Here is an 18,461-nt window from a genome sequence, read left to right as displayed (position 1 = left end):
CACACTCCCAGCATGTTGCCAAGTTTTGTTCTGACAAAGAAACAGAATATGGGCTAGGAAGAACAATAGAAATGAAGCTAATGGCACACAGAAAAAGAATTTTTAAAAACTGCTCAGAGTAGATCTTTCTGTGATCTCTTCGTGGGTCTTGGGATGCATGAGCTCCCCTGCAGCAGCCAGCCCACTATGGACCTTGCAGTTTTATTGGTGCAAGGACAGTGAGCAATTAGCTTCTCTCGTGTGTGTCTGGATTCTTTTTCAGCCAGAAGGCCAATATTAGGTAGATAAATGTCCCAGGTGCAGGAGGTACTCATTGGAGGATAGCTGTCTCCATTTTGCTTTGCTTGTGAGTTCTGTGTGACCACAGGTTTGCCACTGTTGTAGAGAGGTCAGAGAACAAGAAACCATTAAATCTGTACCCTTACAGGTAGTTCCTTCTTAATTTCAATATTTAATTGCATGATACATTAAAACCAGCAAAACTGAACCTCAATTGCATTTCTTTTTCCAAGCAAAGTCAATACACAGTTTGGACTACTGAAGAAGCAGAAGGCTCTGCTTGCCCCTCTTTTCACATCCACTGTTTCACCATTTCAAACATTCATTCTAATGTAAATTTTCCTGGAGGAAAAATGGGTAGTGCAAGTTTCTAACGTATCAGTGTGTATCATGCAACTAGGTTCTCAACAATGAGGATCAGGGATTCAGCAGCAGAAGGGTCTTTGTATTCTCCACTGTCTGCTGGACAACAGAAATGAATCCATCTTTAATTATTCAGACTGCACACTTCAGCAGAGAACATTTTTTGCTCTGTCTTGCATTAAAACCAGGAGGGGGGGATATAATCAAAACTGTTAATAATGATAATAAACAGATATTGTGATCGAAGGCAGTAATATTATAGGAGGGATCAAAAATTAAAGTTTGCTCCTTTCTCCGGCTAAAACAAGCCTTCGTCATGAGATGGTGCTCATATTTTAGGGTGGACAGACAAAATAAAGCCCTGTTCACCTCCATACTCTCCGTACTGTTTCCTGCAAATAACAGGAAAGCTTCTTCAAACTACATAAATCATTCTGCCCTTCAAGTGGAGTAATATTTCCACAGTAATAACACTAAATGCATCTTTAGCACAACAACGTTCTTATTTGCATAAAGTTTTTTTTATTCTCTCTGACTGTCTTGAAAAATAGAAAGATGAAAATTCCTTGTAAGGCTCATTTCTTCTTTGTCTGTGGGAACACCTTCATAGAATCCTTGACTTCTGTCTTTGAATAAAAAGCCGGTGGCATAGATCACTGTGTCAGCATGGAAGTGCACAGGCTAGGGAGCATGGCAGGATTTAGCAGGCTCTCTAAATTATTGCAACCCATCAATGCCCCCATCAGTGGCAGAAAGTTACACCAGCAAAAAACATAGTATAGCCCATAGGCACCCATGCAACCCAAAACTTGAACGCCTCCCCATTGACAGGTAAGTAACTGTGTCTCTAACTGATTTTCACTGAATGACAGCAGCTCTGTGCCCATGCCCACCCTGCCCCTTCCTCCCCATCTCTGACCCCCTCAGAGGGTGGCTGTGACTAGATTTTCAGCAGATGCTGTATTGCTAGTCTATAAAGCATAATTTAGGTCCAATCGCCCCTTGGAGGCTGATCAAACTATGCATACACACTACTTGCTGCAGTGCATAGCATGCATTGGAATGGGCTGGTGGGTGGTCTGAAGGGGTGGATGGCTTCTCTGGGAAGGGAGGTATCTGGCTCCCACACTCTCCCGCAGCACTGCAAGTGTATGATAAGCCATACAGCATGGGTGGAGCCGCAATGGTGAATGTACAGACACTGTAGCCATGAGTGTGGCAGAAGGGAGAAATTTACAGCAGTGGCCTGTGCAAACTGAGGGTTATCAGAGGTCACCCAACGGCTGGCTATTGGGTTTCCACCTACAGAATATGGATTAGTAGTGTCATGGTTAAGACAACACTTTCCCTCTGTGTTGCAGACAGCCCTCAGGATTGAACTTCCAGCAGGGTACAGAAAATTAATACATGTAATAACTACAAGATTAAGGATTTAAAAAAATAATCTCAGCTTGATTTTTCTTTTCAAATCTGCTACATATTCACAGTGTGGCTCCAGGCAACTTCTATGGTTCACCTTCCTACCAGCAATGTGGTTATGATAATAACACTAATGTCATTGTATATTTAAACTGCTTTGACTGCTCTATACTATATTAATGTTAAGGGTTTAACAACCAACTTTTCATATCTTCTGCACTATTCATGCATCTGTCTCAGAAATTTTATAATTCATGAGGTACTTTTGCAGTCTGTATGGCAAGCAATACACTGTGAAGAAATACATTTTTTCTTTGGAGGTTTGAATTGAGCAAAACCTTCACTGAGTTTTAAAAGTTGTTTTCCCCTCTCTCGGCCAAGAACAGGCAGGAAGGGGGGGGAGTCAGTTAGAATGCTTTCTGGACTTAGCCCAGCTTCATACAAATGCTAATAGATGTAGACAATGGGATGGTCAAGCTCCCCCCTGCTTCAAGCATGAAACAGATATTTTTGAGGTGTTAAATACTAGAAAAACTTCAGGAGGGAAATTCTGGAGACTTCTGTACTTGCATTGTCCCAATTTTCAGTCTCTCTCGTTCTTGCTTGATTGGGGAAGTGCAGGAGGAGGGAAGCAATGGCTATGTGAAGCTCCTTTTGTCTCCAAACTCTACAGCCAGCACAAGCTAGGAGAGGGTCAAGGAGCATAAGGCTGCTTGTTTCTTTTCCTGCATAAGCAGGGGGTAGGGGAGGCAGCAGCCTCAGAGAGAACAAGGGAGGGAAAGTAAATCCAAAAGGCAAATCTCTGTTCATAGAACTGTGGACTTTTAGAGCACAGTCACTTTAAAACAGAGGGCAAAATGTGGGCAAAAATAAATCCTGTGAGGGAATAGCAACTGGGAAACTTTCTCCTGCAGTTTATGAATTGACGCCCTGACCAGTCACTGACAGACCACCACGCTACGTTAGTGTTAGAGGTGCGGAGAAGGGGAAGGGAGTTAATCCGGAAAAATGGCAACATCTACACTTGCAATTCTGGGGCTTTTGGAGTACTTTTCTCAGATGTAGCACATGATGTTCATTCCTGGGTATTTTGGAAAAAAGATAGTATCATCATGGATCTATCATAGACATTGCAGAGGGAAAATTTAAAGCACTCAATAACAAAATGGAAATCAAATAAGGTGGACAGGAGGAGATTTTATTCAGATTGACAGAGGATAAAAAGCCCAATGCATAAAGTACCCTGGTCATTGGGTGGAGAAAAGAGAGGTGATAAAACTCAGTGGAGCAAGAAGGAAGGGCTTTTTGGTGCTGAGTCCATGAGAGCAGACAGAATTCTTAACTGAGGACTGGGGATGGAGACAATTAGCCACATGTTGGCCTGGACAGCTGAAGGAAGCCACAACGTAATGGAAACTCTGTAAATATCAGCAGCTTCCTAAGCCAAAGAGCCTGTCCTATATTTTAACACGCGGTAGTGCATGTATAAAGAGGTATAGAGGAATTTCTTTTAGATCCCTTACTAAATCTGGTGCAGTGCATTTGCTTTTTACTAACCGCAACATCGATACTGGTAGCAGTTCTCTGTACCATGTAGACCTCCATTGTCTCTGACATGCTATTTTTAAAGGAGTGGTTGGTAGAAGTCAAGGCAGTTGGGAAGTGGCTAATTCTCAAGGGGCACACAAATCAGTAAACTGTCCCCATGGAGACCAAGTACTGGGCAGCAGGAGACACAGAGACAAGGCCTCAGATCTGGGAAGGGAAGCTGGGAGTCCTGACCCTCTCTGTGGGTAATTCCTTACAAAGGTCAGGTGGTGGTGGTGAGTTACTCAAGAGAGAAAGAAAAACCTCTCCATGTGTTGTAAAAACCTTGGAGGGCATGGTTGAATAGGGCCTAGAGGCCAAAACAGGCCTGTTCCATCTCAGAACCATTCAACATTTAAGAATGGTGTATGAGTGGATCAGGAGGACATGTTCTCTGGTGATATTTGCTGTGATCTTGAGACAACAAAAATCACAACATTGTAAAGAAAGAAAAACTACAGAAAATCAGCAATTTCCTTCTTCTAGAGAAGTCAAACTGATAGAGCAAGCCATCTCTTGTTAGGCTAGATTAAATTAAATTGACATTTCACTACTTCAAATATATCCACAACCAAGAATAGTAGCTCTTAGATGCCTTTCCCCTGGCAAGTGTGGGCACTGGGTATTTACCTCACCAGGGAGATACAGTTTCATCTCTGAAAACTCTTGAGAATGTATCCTGACTTAGCAAGTTGTTTACTAGAGGGATGGAGAATAGTTCTATCAATATCTCTAATTCTAAACATGGCCTTAGAATATGGATAAAAAATACAGCACAACAGGGCCATGTATAGATAGGGTTAATTTTCTGCAAACCTAGAACCAGCCATCCTAGGAAAATCTCTAGAGTTTTTTTTTTTTAATCCTAACACTTAATCAAAACAAGTGGAGCAGGTCAAACTTCCTTAAATTAAAAATGCCTAATGAGATTTCTCACAAAGTCTCACAAGACAACAGTTAGCACTGTTCTTGTAACATAAGTTGTAGATCCTGAGTCTAGGTAACCCTGCCTGGCCTTGGGGGGAAGCAGCAAAAGCAAGGAAAGAGAGAGAAAATGATGAGCAGTTTGGAGGAGGAAATTGGTATGGGCCAAGAATGGCCTGGCAAAAGAGGGAGAAGTGAGGTGGAGAGATAAACAGAGACAGAGTGAAAGCTGGGAAGAGAAATAGCTAGGAAGAGATAGGGAAAAGTGTAAGGATAGGATTTTTCTCCCAGCTTGCATGGGTTTATTTTCTGTCCTGTTTCATCAAGCTCCTTAAATCATGCTACAATCCAAGATAAATCCTCTTGCTTCCCTTTGCACCTAACCATCACAAAAAACTAACATATCAAATATGTCAAACTCTGTATTATCCTAAATGCTAGACTTAGTACTTCACATAAAAGTTACAGCAGTGGTCCTCAACCTTTTTGAGGCTGGGGACCAGCAGCAGCAGGGAGGGTGATTGCCCGGCCGCGCATGCCGCGTATGCGCGAAAGTGCCTCCTATCCCTTAGAATCACAGAGTGCGATTTCAGCATGTGCGCATGCGCGGCGCGGCCACACATGCACAATGCACATGCGCGGCCCTGCTTCCCTCTCCCCCCTCCCACAGTAAGAAGCTCGCTGGGCCGCAAGCTTGCGGCCTGGGAGGTTTTTTACTGCGGGGGGGGCGGGGAGAGGGAGCCGCAGCCCGGCACCGGGCCACGGCCCGGTGGTTGGGGACCACTAAGTTACAGGATAGCTACATCTAGATCATGACCATGGTGCTGTAGAAAGGGAGGTTAACTCTCCTCAGTAGGGTTGCCACTTGCCTGTTAATGGTGGAAGACCTGTCAGTGATGTGCCCTGCCCTCTGCCCTCACTCAGTGGAATGAAAGTCACTTCCTGTTTCAGAATAGTGATATTATGACTCCCTCGGAATTTCAAAATCTTTATGGTTCAGCTATAAAGATCTTCCTTGTGAGGAAATGTACTCATTGTGAGGAAATGTAGAATATTCTGCCATCTTTTCACCCCCCCCCCCCATTCAGGTCTGACAAATCAGGTATGAAACACAGAGTAGAATACTAGAGTGGGAGAAACAAGCTGAGGTACTTTAACACCCATTGACCAACTAAAAATGGAATGAGGTTTTGGAGGGAGAATTTTCTACATTCTGCAGGGGGTTGGACTAGATGGTCCTGGAGGTCCCTTCCAACTCTATGATTTAAGGGATAGGAGGTATCCACAGATAGGCAGGGAGTCCAATAGCAACTTTCGAATATTGGTTAGACAGGAAGGATTTGACTGCTATTTGTTATTTTTAAAAAAGAGAAATGTTAAGCCTTGTTATTGTTTCCAAATCTCAGCTTCTTAGACAACTTACTTTGTTAACTATTAACCATAGAGCACCTCCCAGCTCTGGTAACCTGTGTTTTCTTTCATGCGAGAATGTGAACACAAGAAATGTCACACAAATGTCATAAACATCTGCATGTTTGTTGACTCCCATATTCTCATCAATCCACATAACCCATGGCAAATACTATAAGATCCAGGGGTAAGAGATCCTGCGTTGGGCTGATCCTGCGTTGAGCAGGGGGTTGGACTAGATGGCCTGTATGGCCCCTTCCAACTCTATGATTCTATGAGATCATGACTGGTAGCTGCTATGCTCCATGTTTTAAGGATTAAAGGATTTTGTATAAAGGAAAAATAAGAGACCCACTTTGTTTCACATTTCAAAAGTTGAAGGTGGACTTTTTAGTAGAAAAGGAGGTATGGATGGGGAAATGATTCACAGCCCTCCAGCCTGAAATATTTGTGTTAGAGTGGTTAAAAATTATAAAAAGTGAAAGCCTGGATCAGGGATTGTGACAGTCAAAATAGAAAGTGGCTCCCAAGAAGTCTTTAAGTGCATACCAATGAACTGGCATCCCTACTCCCTATACGCTACTGCTACTATGGCTTAGTGCCATTGAGGTGTAGAGGATGTTTCTGATCTGGGAAACTGCATGAATTCACATGTCTCCAGTGCTTCAGTGCCCATTCCTGTTGAATTCCTGCCAAGGCTTCTTTTTAATGCCTCAAAATATATCTGGAATTCCAGTCACAAAACCTGAATGTCACATGTATTTTTCCCTCAGTCTACTTGTCTTACATATGTTACATGGTGGTGTTTGGTCTGGGCACAAGCCATTGCCATAAATCTCTACTATAAAAAATAACCGTGCTAAAAGGCACTAGTCTCTATGGTCTGTTTGTTGGACTTCTAGAGCAACTGGTTGGCCACCATATAGAAATAGGATGCCAGGCAGCAAGGACTGCATCCCTTGCCACCCTGGTAATAGTTCTGCATCCCTTGCCACCCTGGTAATATCTGAAATAAATCTAGTCTTATAAACTGGAGTGTCAGTGTGGTTTGCAGAGAGCTGCACCTTTAGTCATGCCGATTTTTCAAATATTGAGTGTTATATCCCCTCCAGGATATTGTGGGGCAAAGGTAGGGTCTGTCAGGAATCAGGCTGAGCCCAGCCTGTGGAGTCCCAGGTAAAAGCACATTCAGAATCCAACAGCCGGTTACAAATTTCAAGAAAGAGCTTTATTAGGCAAAGTCCACAGAAAGCTAAAGCAAGCCAAGATCTTCTTAAGCAAAGATCTTGTTAATAACAAAATACAAGGGAACACGCGGGGCAGTTATAGAGCCCACCAAATAGGGGAGGGGGGCCGAAGGTATTTCGGCGGGAGAGTGGAAAAGTAACAGAGGAGAGTTGGTTCCCAAGCCGCCAGATGGCCCGGAACCTTATCAAGCGGTTGGCACTTTGTTGAGACTTTGGGTTGTCTCCACAAGAACACTTACAGTAAGATTGATACATTCGCATGGAGCCTCTCCCGCTGGGAAAGGAAGGGAGTAAGAAGACCAGAGGACAGGTTTATCGCTTTATGGCCTTGGCCAGAGTCGGCCGGTAAGATCAGAGAAGTGTGAGAAATGCAGCATCGGGATGGCATGAATCGGGGTTCATGACACTCGCCTCCCCTTAAGGCCCCCCTCCAACCCACTCATCCCTCTGCAGCGGTCGGGGTTGGGCCCAGCTTGTCCGGGAAGCGGGAGTGGAATTTGCGAAGGAGGAGGGGGGCAGCGACGTCTTTGGCGTCCACCCATTCGTTGTCGGAGTCAGGGAAGCCCTTCCAAGACACCAAGTATTGGAGCTGCTTGCGAAAGAATCGTGAATCAACTATGTCCGCAAGCTCGTAGTGAGTGTCCTCGCCCACCATGACGGGTGGCAGAGGACGGGACTTGGGGTGCCAGGCGTCGGGCGGGGGAGCCCTTTTTACTAGGCTAACATGGAACACGGGATGCACCTTTCGGTAGGCCGGGGGCAATTCCACCTTTATAGCGACCTCATTCAATACTGCTATTACCTTGAAGGGGCCCACGTATTGGTAGCTGAGCTTTTTGCAGGGCCTCCGGTTCTTCAAATGCTTTGTGGAAATGTACACCTCGTCCCCTACTGCATAGGCTGGGGGGGCCTGCCGCTTGCGGTCGGCCCATTTCTTGAAATCGGCTGTTGCCTTGGACAAGGCATCAGTCACTTCCCCCCAGGCATCTAGGACCCTAGCGGCCCATTCATCCACCCCCGGGGGAATGGCGGTGGGGTCTCCCGGAGGCTTGGTCAAAGTGGGGAATGGCGGGGAGGCGTACCCGTGCACCACCTCGAAGGGGGATTTTCCCATGCTAGCATGCGGGGCGTTATTGTAGGCATATTCAGCCAGGGAGAGGAGGGAGACCCAATCATCCTGGTGGTAGTTCAGAAAGCAACGCAAGTACTGTTCCAGCACCTGATTCACCCTCTCGGTCTGGCCATTTGTGGTGGGGTGGTAGGCAGAACTGAGGCCCCTGGACACGCCCGCTAGGTGCATTAGGGACCCCCTAAACTTGGCAACGAACTGGGCCCCCCGGTCACTGATTATCTTACGGGGGAACCCGTGCAGTCTCATGACGTGGGAGACGAATAGCTCCGCAAGGCGCTGCGCCGTGGGCAGGCCTGTGCACGGCACAAAGTGTGTCTGTTTAGAGAACTGGTCCACCACGACCCAGATCACCGTCTTCCCCTGACTGAGGGGCAAGTCCGTGATAAAGTCCATGGAGATGATTTCCCAGGGGCGTTCTGGGACCTCCAGGGGTTTCAACAAGCCTTGAGGCTTCCCGGCCCCGCGCTTGTGAGTCAAGCAGGTCACTCCAGATCAATCCTGCTTGTTGCAGAGGGAAAATTTAAATTGCCCAAAATCAAACTGGAAATCACATTCAGTGAAGACAGCAGGGACTGAACCTGGGATTGGAGTAAAAGCTCTGTGCAGATTCAGCCCAGGTCTCTTCTTTCCCAGCCACAGAACCTCTGTCTTTGTGGGATTAAGCTTCAGACAGCTCTGCTGGAGCCACCCGTTCATGGCCTGGACAACAAAACTGGGAGTGTATTCAGTTGGTTGCCCATCAACAGAGAGAGCAGGGCAACGTCAGCATACTGATGATATTCCAGCCCATGCTCTTGGACCAGCTGTGTAAGGGGATACATATAGATGTTAAATAGTATCAGGGAGAGAATTGTGCCTTGAGGCACTCCACATGGGACTGAAGTGATGCGACTGCTGTTCCCTGGCAGCCACCCTCTGTCCCCATCATTGAAGGAAGGAGATCAGCCACTGTAGGGCTGACCCCCCTATCCCCTTGGTGATGAGGCAGTGAGCTAAAATCTCATGCTTTACACAGTATCAAACACTGCTCTGAGGTTGAGCAACACTGGCAGCTCTGACCCATCTCAGACCCGTAACTGCCTCCAAAAGTCATCCATGAGGGTGCCCAGTGCCATTTCAACCCCATGATCAGGCTGGAAACCAGACTGGAATGGGTCCAGAACTGATGCTTCCTCTAGGAATGCTTGTAGCTGGTTCACAACTGCCCACTCAATCACCTTACCCAGAAACGACAGATGCAGAACTGGACAGTAGTTGTCAGGGCCCTGCAGATCCAACAATGGTTTCTCCAGCAGGGGCCAGACCACTGTCTCCTTCAAACCTTCCAGAAAGGCCTCTGATGACAGGGTCAGATTATAATCTCCCAGAGAGGCTTCCTAATTCTCTCATTGCCTGCTTTAACAAGCCATGAGGGATGTGTATCTAAGGAGCAAGTGGGCAGTCTTACTGAAGCTAATGCTCCATCCACATCAGTTTGATTGAGCCTCCTGAATCGATCACAATTAACCCTTGGGGCAGCCACCACTAGCATCAATAGTTGGAGGGAGGTCATAGTGGAGCACAAAGAAGTTATACACAGGTGGTGGTAGAAAAAAAGAGAGAGAGCATGAATCATATGTAGTATAGGATGAAGAGGAATCTTGTCCACCAGTTCCTCTAAGATGAATGCAAGACAAAGAGATCATCAGGCATTGGCCTGAAGCCTCAGAGGGTCAATCTGGGTCCCTTTGCCTTCAACCTGCCCAACCTTGGGACTCTCACTCTACAGAAACCTCCATTGGGCTTGTTTCCCCATGTATACATCTCAGCATGGGTCCCGTATTAAACTAATATAGCCATGAGTCATGCTAAGACTGTAATGGAATGCAGGACGTTTGTCCCATCAATCATACAAAAGCCCCACATAAGAGATTGTCATAATCTCTGTCATATTGTGGGCAAAACTAGTCTTGTCTAGCTGTTCCTTTTATTATTGCCACCACTACTTCAGGTAAAAGTCAGCTCCCCTCCCACATACACACACATGGGTAGCCTGAGGCCATCTCCACAGAGATGTATCTTTGAGCCCTGACTCATATGTCTTGCTTTCTCCATTCAGTTTCCCCTGATAGGCTGATAGTTTACTAGGGAAAAGTTTGGAGCTGTTTTCCTAAAGCATTTTACTCTGCAAACTGCAAAAATTTGGTTTCTTTTCTGTTAATTATATAAAATCTTTTTTTTTCTTTTTAGGAAAGCTTATTCTCCCTCAGTCTTGACTTTGGTATATATAGGATTAAGATCCCAAATTTAGTATTAGTCAGAACTGCATCTGTCTGTGCCATGCTAGTAAGGGAATGCCTTTGCAAGCTACAGGAACTTCACATATATGCTGATTTGGTAACATCACTGGAAGGGCCTATTTATGGTCTGAAGATCGCAGCCTTCACTTGATCTCAAAATGTGCCATATTTCTTCCCTTGATAGTATCATTATCTTTATTTAGCATCCCTACACTTAAAAGGAATAACAAAGAGCATATTTGAGCATTTGCCAAGTGCTTTCCATTGAATAACCAAAATCAATACACGAATGTCTGGCTTTTGGAGAAGAGTGTGATTTCCAGCCACTATGCCTTTGGATTCTGTTAGATATTGCTCCATATCTGTTGCATCATGTGGTGGAACTGATAATTGACATTTTTGTTTGGTACATCCTATGCCAGAAGCTCTCATGCTAGCAAAGTTATGCTCAAAATCCTACAAGCTAGGCTCCAGCAATATGTGGACTGAGAAATTCCAGAAGTACAGGCAGGATTTCGAAGAGGCAGAGGAACTAGAGATCAAATTGCCAACATACACTGGATCATGGAGAAAGCTAGGGAGTTCCAAAAGAACATCTACTTCTGCTTCATTGACTATGCTAAAGCCTCATGAGAAGGAAGGACTCCCTGGAGAAGAGCCTAATGCTAGGAGCGATTGAGGGCAAAAGAAGAATGAGGTGGCTGGATGGAGTCACTGAAGCAGTAGGTACAAACTTAAATGGGCTCCGGGGAATGGTAGAGAACAGGAAGGCCTGGAGGATCATTGTCCATGGGGTCGCGATGGGTCGGACACGACTTCGCACCTAACAACAACAAATACCAGAAGCTTTTGTGCACAAACAGCAAAATTTGATGGCTCTTCTAGGGTTTCACTAGAATATTCAGTAGATCCAGAAAGAAAAATTCAAGCTATCCATGCTAATCATTTTCAGCTCCATCTGTCTAAATTTTATGATGAAATCTTTTTGATGTGAAGACATCTTTAGGGAAGCACTTGGCTAACCTGAGAAATGGATGCGGACTATGGAACGGGAAGGACTCTTGTGCCCACCCCCACAGAGCAGCAGAACGTGGGGGCTGCTTCGGTCAGAGGCCAGTCTGACCTTCTCACCTGGAACAGCAGTGGGCCAGGGGCTTGCAAGCTACTGATGTTAGTCCCACTGGGGGCACCCACAATGACTGCTGTCTCCAACACCATACCATTGCAGCAGCGGGAGTTTTGGATGTTTGAGGGGCACCTGCACCATGCTGGCTGGCTGGTGGTGGTGTGGAGCATTGTGAGCAGCCTGGGCTGGGGCACCAGCAGCACTAAGCACTTGGCCAGCACCAAGAGCCCAAGTTCAACCTCCACAGTGCAAGGCAGTTTCCCACGTAACTGAAGCTACAAATCACCCACCTATAGCGCGAGTTAGGGCAGGGCCATAACTACCTCATCTTGCATGGAGGCAAGAATATGAGGGCATTTCTGCACATTGAAAAAAAATAGCGTTACGCCAGCGCCGTGGCATAATGTTATTAAATAACGCACCTCTGGTCATTCCTCATTTCCTGACTCTCTTCCTTCCCTCTGCCAGCTTCTCGCACTTCTGGACACTCTAGCACACTGGCTTGAAATGGCAGAGGAGAGGAATGTGCTATACATGCGACCTGTCAATCAAGCCAGGCAGCCAATCACCTTTCTCCCTGTTTTAAAGGGCCCGCAATGCAAGCTAATTTTTAAAAAGTAAACCTTCTCTGTTTAGACACCTATGCATCTAATCATCTAATCATAGATGCATAGTGCTTTTTTTAATGACACCCCCTTTGGAATCATTAACCTTGAAGCAGTCTTTTTCCCAATTTTAGGGGGGCGACTTTAGAGAGGCATGCTTTGTGTGCTAACTGGGGGGGGGGATTGTTTTTGCTTTGCTTGGGTGATTTAACATGTATTCGTTGCTCCAGATAGTTTGCTTTAAAAGAAAAAGAAAATCCTCGTATTCGGTAGAAGGGAGAGGGAGGTGGGTGCAAGAGTGGGCACTGGAGGCGGAGATAATGCTACTTCAGCTCTGCACATTTCCTTGGTGCGTGGCTTGCTGGGTGCTCTCTTGCTTGTGCCAGATAGCTGGGGAAATCCACTTTTCGGGATTCCCCAACTTTCACATTAAAATGGAGGACCTGTTTGCTGCTGGGACCTGGATGTTGGCGATATGCAAAATGCCAAAAATATGGCATCTGCAAAAAGTAAGCCTTTCACTTTATTTTACGGGTGTGGAATAGCCCTGAGATTTCACACACTCCAGTTGCATAATAGCTGCTGCCTTGTTCCCAGTGTGTGTTAGACATGCATCCTCTTTGGAGGGGACTACTTAAGATCTGCTTTTTGCTGTCATTTGCATCAAAAAGGATTCTCTTCCCATCCCTTCCCTTCCCTTCTCTCTCTCTCCTCACACACACACACACACACACACACACACACCCTTCCTTTTCTGAAAAGAAACAATTGCCACAAGGAGCTCACTAGAAACAGCCCTACATTGCAGTTGTTGATGCCAAATGTGCTTGTGACTGCTTCACACAAGTCTCTCTTCTCATCCCTTGATGTTTTGCATCCAGATATGCAATGTGGCCAGTTTCAAGACAGCTCCTTGTAGCAATAGTTTCTTTTCTGAAAAGGAGTGTACGTGTTTGTTTTTGTGTAGAGGATGAGTGAATCAGAAAAAGGAAGGGGTACAAAGAGAATTCTGCCTGTGGATAACAGCCATCATGGATGGCTGTTATGGGTAACAGCCATCATGCAAGGCTTAAAGAGCCCCCTCAAAGGAGATGGGTCATGGGGGCAGCTTTCATGAGATGCTGCTCACTTCTTCATCTCTGCCAAGAGCAAAAGTTCAGGAGCACCTTACACAATGACACAAATGGCGACAGGGTAGAAGCCCTAGTGTCTTCACAATGTCATGTGAGAATTGGATCCTCACAGTTTTTTGTATCCATGAATTTGTTGACATTCATATGACAAACATATGGAAGTTTTATGCCTTATTTTAATTCTACCCATACTAAATCACACTTGGGCACGCAATCTCTTTTGGCAATGTTATCATAACAGACAGTAAAGAGAAAACAGTTATAGTCTGTTCTTTTTCAAAGTATAACTTTTTATGTTCCCTTAATAGTCAAAATTATGATGAAAATTAATTAAACATTCTCTTTGAATATTTTGAAAAGATTTTTCCCATCTCTATGCTATTCCATGGAGTTTAATATTTTATTTCAAAATTCAGCTCCAGTTTTCACAAAGTGGTTTCCTTTTATATAATTGGGAGAAAAATGGGTCAAGAGCTCATATTTCTTTAAAAGGGAGGGGGATTTTTCATGAAAATATTCTGGAAATGTTGCTAAACTATACCCACAAGGATTGATCAATCATAATCTGATTGGACAAATGAAGTAACTTCTTTGCTTAGAAGGTTTTTTGTTTTATTTTTTACACAAATAAGTTTTTGAGACATTTCAATGTGATGCAACTGAGTTCGTTCCAAACAAAAAAGTTTTAAAGGTGGCTTGTAGTGAAAGCATAGAGTATTATAGTACACTGATGAAGATTTAACAAAGAGGTTCTTAATGTGTCATAAGACTTCATGCTCCTTTATCTGGTCATAATTATTCAAGGCAATGTTATTTGTTTGTTATTGTGTGGGCGTTATGGTTCTCCTACTCATTACCACCTTGCAGAACTTATTGGATACACTTATTTCAAATGAATATTAGGTCCGCTGTAGCTGAAAGATGAAACTTCCCTTTGATATGCCTCTTAGACATCTCATTCTCAGAGGCTGGCAGTGAAATCCTGACCCATTTGTCTTAGAAGGATGTAACTGTATTTAGGTTGCCACAAACTTTGCTATGAACGGGCTCACAAGACGAATTTACCATAGCTGATAGGAATTATTCCAGTGAGCCAATCCCAGGATTAGTTTGTTTGTGCAGCAAACATCCCAAACCCCTTCTAAACTAGTTAGAAGCTAGTTCTAATCTAGTAGATTTTGAGCTTACCAGCTGGACTTCCTGTATCATTAACAGATGGATCCAGCAACCTGCTAAACCAGGTAATTCTAGACCTGGGAGTGAGAGCCCTGGAGCAACATGAATATGCAAAGGTGCAAACTGAGCCAGGGCAGAGGGAAAGGTTTGTCTTGATCAATGAGTACTGGAAAGGCAGCAGAGGGCTGTTTTGTGCCAGTGTTTCCCAATCATTCTTTATTGAATAGATAAAATGATCATGCCGAATGGAATGTTACATTGCAAAACCCTTGCAATTTGGGCATTAATAACAAAGGCAACTCCAGAGCTATTCTACTCATTTAAACCTTCCATGATTGGGAACTCAGTGTTGCTCTGAGTCAACACTGTCCTACTTGAGCAGGCTCTGAGATGACTATGGAGGAGCAATACATTTACTCATCTTCCTGCCCATATATATGTGTAAAAAAAGTCAAAATGAATAACATTTTAAAAGCCCAGCTGGTGGAGGAAAAGGTGGTCCCAGAAATGGTGTCTTACACTGCTGGTATTGAATGAATATGTTAATAAATCTGTAAATCAGACAAGTAACACCATGGCCATGCTTGTTGGAGGCATTTGGGAGAGAAGGGGGCACAGTTAAAGATGCAAAGTAGAGTGGGAAATTACAATTTCTTGTTCCTTCAAAAAACCATGCATAGATGAAAATCCAGTCAAACTACACATTTCAGTGGCTACAATCAGAAATAATTAATCCAATCAGCAACATATTGGTGGTGTAATCACAATGATGCTAGGGATGCCTAAATCTGCAGGAGATTATATTAGTCCAGAAGTGATATTAGTCTTCAGCTTCTCTGTCCTTTGTTAAGGTTGTGCAGAATTGGGTCTCAGGACTTCCTTCCTGGTAAATTCAGATTCCAGGCTGCAGAAGTAGTCCTTATGACCTTTTAAATCCAGACCAATAACTGTTTCACCATATCCCTGGCCACCCTAAGATGTCCTTGTGTGCTTTTCCTGTTACTTCTGCAACAGCTAACAAACTGCAGCAGCAACAGGGCTTTCATATGGCAGGTTTCCCCATGGTTTCCCTGCCAAAGAAGCAGAAGAGGAAGAAGAAGAGTTGGTTTTTATATGCTGCTTTTCTCTATCAGAAGGAGTCCCAAAGCAGCTTGCATTTACTTTCCCTTTCCTCTCCCCACAACAGACACCCTGTAAAGTAGGTGAGGCTAAGAGAGCCCTGATATTACTGCTCAGTCAGAACAGCTTTATCAGTGCTGTGGTGAGCCCAAGGTCACCAAGCTGGCTGCAAGTGGAGGAGAGGTGGAGAATCAAAGCCGGCTTGCCAGATTAGAAGTCCGCGCTCCTAAGCACTACAGCAAGCAGCATCCCCTCCTCTAAGCCACTGGAACTTTTACAATTTTTTAAATAATTCAGTGCTATAATATTGCTATATTGATATAATAGGATCTTTGAATTCCTAATACTTTAAAAAGTCAAGTCTGTTCAAGGATATGCCTATTGATGTGTATCTCTATAAGACTCATTATATACAGCAGCAGCCATGCTGGAAAATTCCGTGTTCCCTTGCCACGGATTTTCCGGGGTGCTGTGCTGAGCCAGGGCTGGGATGGTGGCAGCGTGATGCATAATCGGGGCTGACTCGCTGCCACAATCCATACATTGGTTATGCATTGGTCTGAGAGAAGTAGCTAGAGACTAACTCTTTTTTATTGAAAGCTGAGAGTTCAGAGAACCTGTTATATTCTAGACCCAATTTTTAAAAGCCCCACAGATATGTAGGAGGCCTAGGTGTGTTGGAGGAGTGGCTGCCATGGGGCAGTTTCAAGGAAAATGGTTGCCATGTATGAAGAAAAATCTTGATTTTTTTTTCTCCCACAAAGCATCCATCCTGCTTTTACTGTGATCTTTCTCTTGGAGCAAAGCAGGTTTGAGAAAGATCATTTAAAAGCCAGGGAAATCTCAGGAGGTACACAAATGGAAAAGCAAGAAAAACACACTTAGCACCATTGAACCAGGGACAGATAACCTGTGTGGAAATTTCCAATATTTCACCAATTCTAGTTATCACTAAGCTTCCAGGCACAATTCAAGATGTCAGTTTTAACTCATAACGTTCTAAATGATTTCTGCCACATAAGTCTGCACATTTACTGAGGTTGTTAACAGAAACCCTGTTTTGGATCTTGCACATTTGGAAGTGACATGGGTGGGTGATAACAAGAATTTTCTTCTGGACCGATACTGCTTCCTTTCTTATTCACTGTTCTTATATAGATTCCTCACATTCAGTTCTATTTGTTGCTAGATTTTATAGCATTTTTGTCCTGACTGATAAGCTGTCTTGTTATGAAATGAAAGGGTATAAAAATGTTTAACTAAATAATTAAACCTTCAGTGTATCATTTTAGACTTCATTTTCATTGATGGATTTCTCCTTTTCATTTATTGTGTTGGGAAGAGCAACACAGCATGAAAGTCACATTGTATGCTAATTATACTGTAGGCTTGTTTTATCAGAAAATAGCCAATTATTGTAATAAGAGGCTATGACAGCCCCGTTTGCTTCCCACCTTCAGAGTCAAGATTTTGCCTCCATTTCCCCCTATGTTTTTCTTTCACATTATAGGCTAAGCTGCCCTAGCAATGTGTTTTCTTCTTTGCTGAAGAACTCTTGCTACCCTACCCTCTCACAGTACAATATTATATTTAACATGGAGGGGAAAGGCCAGGTGAAACCAGAGGTTGAACATTTCTGAGGTAAAATCAGTACATGCACAGACTTTAAAAATGTTTCATGTGAATAAAACTCTATTAAAACAGTCTTAATGTGCCATTGCTGGTCTTTACAAGGGGGAATAGATTTAGTCAGGGTTGATATCAAATTGACCTCACTAACCATGCTGTTGGTGTTAGCTTAAATGGACTCTGGGGAATGGTAGAGGTCAGGAAGGCCTGGAGGATCATTGTCCATGGGGTCGCAATGGGTTGGACACGACTTCGCACCTAACAACAACAACAACAACAACAACAAACTATGCTACCTTTGGTTATCTCCCCCCAACTAGTTAATGTAATTTCTTCTTTTTGCCCTCCTCTAAGAACCAGGGTATCTCTATCATGGTAAAGCTTAAACATGGTTACACGAAACATTTTACACTGCCCCCATTCAGCATTTACATTTACCATAAAGTTTGCAGTTGAAACCTTCTTTATAACACTGAAAAATCCTTCTTCTATTTTCAGCTTCTCTAAGGCTTCAATACAAGAACTTGAGCTCCTGGCTTGAAGACTGTCTCTCTGGCTTCACCATCAGATCAGATCTTCTGTTTCTGCTGCAGCATGGACTTCCTGAAACAAGTTACCTGTGTTCCTCAAATTGCCCATATTTGCCATTCTGAGCTGTTTGTAAATTTTCTTCTGTGTCACTAGAAATGGTTTCTGCATCAACCTCTTGAGTATCAGGTGAAGTCTGCTGCACTTAGGTTGCTGATTCCACTGCTGTACTACTCTGTTAAAAAAAATTTTCCTGATATACAGCCAGTACCATTCTACATGTAGTTTAAACCCATCCTCTGCTGCACATTCTATCCTCTGCTGCCAACAGGAACTGCTCCTCTGCCCTCCTCCAAGTGACAAACTTTCAAATACTTAATGAGAGTAATCATGTCCCCTCTCAACCTCCTCTTCTTGAGGTTGAACATTCCCATGTCTCTCAGCCTTTCCTCATAGGGCTTGGTCTTCAGACTCTGGATCATCCTCCTTTCACTCCTCTGTCTCT

The 18,461-nt window shown here is 44.1% G+C and overlaps 1 long non-coding RNA gene across 7 annotated transcripts in view; it reads left to right on the top strand.

Annotated features, from left to right (window-relative positions):
- The window catches only part of LOC143820456 (uncharacterized), an 89,871-nt gene extending 71,654 nt beyond the window's left edge, over positions 1–18,217 (top strand). For all 7 annotated transcript variants that reach the window (XR_013225354.1, XR_013225359.1, XR_013225358.1 and 4 more), the window contains one exon: positions 17,927–18,217. This is a non-coding gene — a long non-coding RNA (uncharacterized LOC143820456). The remainder of the gene's footprint in view (positions 1–17,926) is intronic.
- Positions 18,218–18,461: the final 244 nt, after the last annotated feature.

This window comes from Paroedura picta, chromosome 1 (genome assembly GCF_049243985.1).
Source record: "Paroedura picta isolate Pp20150507F chromosome 1, Ppicta_v3.0, whole genome shotgun sequence".
NCBI classification, from domain to species: Eukaryota; Metazoa; Chordata; class Lepidosauria; order Squamata; family Gekkonidae; genus Paroedura; species Paroedura picta.
This window is presented reverse-complemented; position numbering and strand designations above follow the sequence as displayed.